This window comes from Schistocerca nitens, chromosome 1 (genome assembly GCF_023898315.1).
Source record: "Schistocerca nitens isolate TAMUIC-IGC-003100 chromosome 1, iqSchNite1.1, whole genome shotgun sequence".
NCBI classification, from domain to species: Eukaryota; Metazoa; Arthropoda; class Insecta; order Orthoptera; family Acrididae; genus Schistocerca; species Schistocerca nitens.
Genome location: NC_064614.1, coordinates 717,706,134 through 717,711,147, shown reverse-complemented (window position 1 = coordinate 717,711,147; position 5,014 = coordinate 717,706,134). Strand labels below are relative to the sequence as shown.

The window sequence follows — 5,014 nt, the reverse complement described above, 5'->3', positions numbered from 1 at the left end:
TGAGGATGAAAGTTTTCATTATAAAAAGTAAAAAATCTTGTCAGATATCTACAATATGTGTATCACTATTGTTTACTTATTACGTAAATCAGTACTCTTATTGGACCACATACTACTATAGTATCACAACCATCGGTACGATACAAATACATTGTTACTCACATTCTGACGAACCTCTGTTTTGAAGGTACTTGTCTTCCCACGTTAGGTTGCAATTGTCTCTTTTAGTGAAGTCACAAAATTTGATAGTTTCCTCACGAAGCTGTACACGAGTAATGCATCACGAAATTCCTAAGAGGCGTCAGTGAAACTTCTGAAAAGGAACGTGCATCGGCATATCCCGAAGGACGAAGAGTTTTGGCCCTTCTCATCTGTCATTTCTGTCACGCTCTCGTAGGCCAACATTCCCGTTAACTTTGTTGCCGTGCTGTAGGGGGACTTACATACTGAGAAAGAAAGAATAGCTTTTTCTAAAATTTTTGTTTGCTTTCAAACTCTTTAATCATCTGACAATGTCAAGAATAGTACTGAACTGTAAAATTTTAGTGCGTAAGCATGCTGACGACATTAAAGCATCTTACCGACCAAGGAAAGATGTAAGTTAATAGCAGAAAAAATGCGTTGGTGAAGGTGGCCCGTTCCCGTTGCCAGTTCCGTTACAATATATTTCACCTTGGGATTTCCTTATTAGAGGTCACTTGTGGAGCTGGTTTTAAAAATTAATTACGCATGTACATTACCTGACAAAAACATGAAGCACTCGGCAGGAGGAAACCTAACTAAACTTCATTAATTTAACAATAGGATTTGCAGAAAACCTGACGTTCTGAACGTGGTCTAGCAGCGTCCGCCTCCGTAGCGTAGCGGTAGCGTTTCCGCCTACCACGCAGGGGGCCCGGGTTCGATTCCCGGCAGGGGACTGGGTGTTGTGTGTTGTGCGTTCGGTCAGAGGGCTGTTCGCTATCTGTAATAAAAAAAAAAACTGAGTAAAGGAATCAACGGTCAACTTAACGGATGTCTTGTGACGTCCGCCCACACCAAACGCAACAAGTTATATCGAGAAAAAAAGACGGGTAGCGTCTTCGATTCATACTCGAAACCTCGACGGTCCCGGGTTCGAATCCTGCGGTGGCTTAAATTTCGATTAATAAACAGCACTGGCCGCCGAAGAAGTCACCCTCATTCTCAGAACGGTCTTGTCATAGAGTGCGGAGCAGCAGTCAGAGGTTAAGGGCACTCTCTTGTGCTATGGGTGGGAAACTGCCCCTAAAGGCGGAAGAATCTGGAATGATCAACTGCATGAGGATGCAGAAGGCAATGGAGACAAGTGAATTAAAGACACATAACGTGTATTCACAGGACATGTGGTCAGTAATTGAAGAAGTGTCATGATAATCTCTCTATTAACCCTGCTGTTCTGTTCGGGTCTATATGACCCGAAACGAATATGAACGTTATTTTACATTATGTAAATACCAATATATATTTATGAAACTTTGTGACTTTGTCTGAAAATGGATGAGCAGCATGTGTTTTAAAAGGTTTTAAAAAAGTTTAAGAAGTTTGGGCTTCAACTGTAATAGTTGCATATGTAATGTTCGGGTCATAATGACCCGACACAAATATGTTTAGTGTAACTCGTATTTATTTCTAAAATCTGGAAATGGCGAAAATTATTTTTGTTGTGTTGTGTGGGAATAGTGACTGCATCATTCCAACTTACTCTCAACAATCACCTAAAGCTCCATGCGTTCACAACAATGGGCTTGTTTGTTGCTTTCCCCAGGAAATAATAATTGGCAGTTCTCAATAATTGGAATGCTTTGTTTCTGCCCAGTTTGACTTGTGACACCATGGCGATGAGACCATTGAATGATCGTGAGTTGGAAGAAATAGTAAATGCCTCACCAGATGAAGGATCACTTTCTGAGTTTGAAGATCACATCAGCAATGCATCTGAAAGCGAGTGTTCCGATGACAGTTACGACAGTCCACAGCCCATACAAAATAGTGTAGAGACTTTTCTTTCTAAAAATGGGAATATAGAATGGCAGTTGCATCCACCAGCACAACATGGTCGCCTACCAGCTTCGAACATCATCAAGAGTACCCCAGGAGTTACCAGGTATGCAGTCAGCAGAATATCTGATGTAAAATGTTCATTTGAAGCAGTATTTCACACAGCGCTTCAAAATGAAATAATAGAGATGACAAATATTGAAGGGCAGCGAGTTTATGGTGAACAGTGGACAGATATTGATGGTTCTGTTTTCCATGCATACTTAGGACTCTTACTCCTAGCGGGTGTATATCGATCTCATGGGGAGTCTACAAAAAGTTTGTGGGATAAAGATACTGGGCGAAACATATTTCGAGCAACCATGTCTCATGAAACATTCTGTAAGATATCACGTGTCCTGCGATTTGACAAGAAATCTACTAGAGAGGAAAGACGACGTACTGACAAACTTGCCGCAATTCGTAGTATTTGGGAGAAGTGGGTAGAGGTCCTTCCTAAACTGTATAATCCAGGAGAAAATGTTACTGTTGACGAGCAGTTAGTAGCATTTAGAGGTCGCTGTCCATTCAAGCAGTATATCCCAAGTAAACCGGCAAAATATGGGATCAAAATATGGACCATGTGTGACAGCAAAACTTCATACGTACTGAAAGCCCAAATTTATACAGGAAAGGTGAGTGGAGCGGCACCAGAAAGAAATCAGGGAATGAGGGTGGTATCTGATCTCACTTCTGAGTTACGTGGTCAGAATATCACGTGTGACAACTTTTTTACGTCGTACAATTTGGGGCAGCTGCTTCTGAAAAGGAAATTGACTATGTTGGGAACTATACGGAAAAATAAGCCGGAGCTTCCACACAAAATGACCAACAAGGAGGTACACAGCTCTTCATTTTACTTCACAAATGACACTACTGTGGTTAATTATATTCCTAAGAGACACAAGAATGTTGTACTTATGAGCACTCTCCACCATGATGCGGAAATCAGTGACAGGGCTGATAAGAAGCCAAAAATGATTTTGGACTATAATTCAACCAAAGGTGCTGTAGACACGCTTGATCAGTTATTAGGTACATATACATGCAAACGAAAAAGTAATAGGTGGCCAATGATAGTTTTCTACAATATTCTTGATGTTTCTGCTTATAATGCATACGTTTTGTGGATTTCGGTTGACCCTAATTGGAATGCAAGCAAATTGACTAGAAGGAGAATATTCTTGGAGGAACTTGGAAAGTCACTGATAAAAGAACATATTGCATCAAGAACGCATTTCCCAAGAACAGAAGATTCTTTGAGAATGGTCACAAGCATCCAAAACCCGAATGATGTGGGTGGTGTGTCAGAATCGGTAACAACAAGAAAATCTACAAAACGTGCACGCTGTAAGTTCTGTCCATCAAGTAATGACAATAAAACAAACATGGTGTGTGGAAAATGTAGTAAACATATTTGCAAGAAACATGTAACCTACTTGTGTCCACAGTGCAAGCAGTAAGAAAAGAACTGTAGTATTTTATAAGATGATTGTATTGAAAATTCTGTTGTTTCAAATTTATGTGAATACTTGTGCCTAAACTACAATCAGTAAGAAGAGAGGATTCTAAAGTTGTAGTGCTTTCTATGTTGGAATGTAATAAAAAAACTGTAGTGTGTTCTGTACTGTAGTGTGCTCTAAGATGAATATCTGTAATGACAACTGTCTGTTGTTAGAAAATGTCAATACTTACGTCTAAACTGTCAACAATAAGAATAGAAGTATGGAAAAACTGTAGTGCTTTCTAAGTTGAATGCCTGTAATGGAAACTGTCTGTTGTTTCAAATTTATGTGCATATTTAAATGAAAAATATCCCTCAATAAAGTTGTATGCATTGTTATTATTATTATTATTACCATTATTATTATTATTATTATTATTATTATTATTACTAACAAGGTACTGGAATAGAACAACAATGTCGATAGCTAAAACTGTACCAAAATTTATGTTTCTAAAGCATTTTGATATGTCGGGTCATATTGACCCGAACAGTATATATGTCAAGTAAAAGTGAACAGAACAGCAGGGTTAACAAAAGATTCCTAATAGTCCCCCATTCGGATCTCCAGGAGGGGACTGCCAAGAGGGAGGTTACAATGAGAAAAAGATTGAATAATCAGCGGAAGGACAACGTTCTACGAGTCGGGACGTGGAATGTCAGAAGCTTGAAGGTGGTAGGGAAACTATAAAATCTGAAAAGGGAAATATAAACGCTCTATCTAGATATAGTAGGCGTCAGTGAAGTGAACTGGAAAGAAGACAAGGATTTTTGGTCAGATGAGTATAGACTAATATCAGCAGCAGCAGAAAACGGTATAACAGGAGAGGGATTCGTTATGAATAGGTAGGTATGGCAGAGAGTGTGTTGCTGTGAACAGTTCAGTGACAGGGTTGTTCTTATACGAATCGACAGCAAACTATCACCAACAACGATAGTACCAGGTACACATGCCGACATCACAAGCTGAAGATGAAGAGGTAGAGAACGGGTAATACAGTATGTAAAGGGGGATGAAAATCTAACAGTCATGGGGGACTGGAATGGAGCTATAGGGTAAGGAGTAGAAGAAAAGGTTACAGGAGAATAGGAGCGTGGGACAAGGAATGAGAGAAGTGAAAAACTAATTGAGTTCTGTAACAGGTTTCAGCTAGTAATAGCGATTACTCTGTTCAGGAATCACAAACGGAGGAAGTATACATGGAAAAGGCGAGCTGACACGGGAAGATTTCAGTTAGATTACATCACGGACAGACAGAGATTACGAAATCAGATACGGGGTTGTAAAGTGTACCCAGGGGCAGACATAGGCTCAGATCACAATATAGTAGTGATGAAGACTAGGCTGAAGTTTAAGACATTAGTCAAGAAGAATCTATATGCGAAGAAGTGGGATACGAAATTACTAAGGAATGACGAGACACGGTTTAATTTCGCTAAGGCTATAGATAC

General features: G+C 39.6%; 1 non-coding gene across 1 annotated transcript; it reads left to right on the top strand.

The window, feature by feature from the left end:
• Positions 1-849: 849 nt before the first annotated feature.
• On the top strand, positions 850-921 carry Trnag-acc (transfer RNA glycine (anticodon ACC)). Its single transcript has one exon. It is a non-coding gene; the product is annotated as a tRNA-Gly (tRNA).
• The last annotated feature ends 4,093 nt before the right edge of the window (positions 922-5,014 follow it).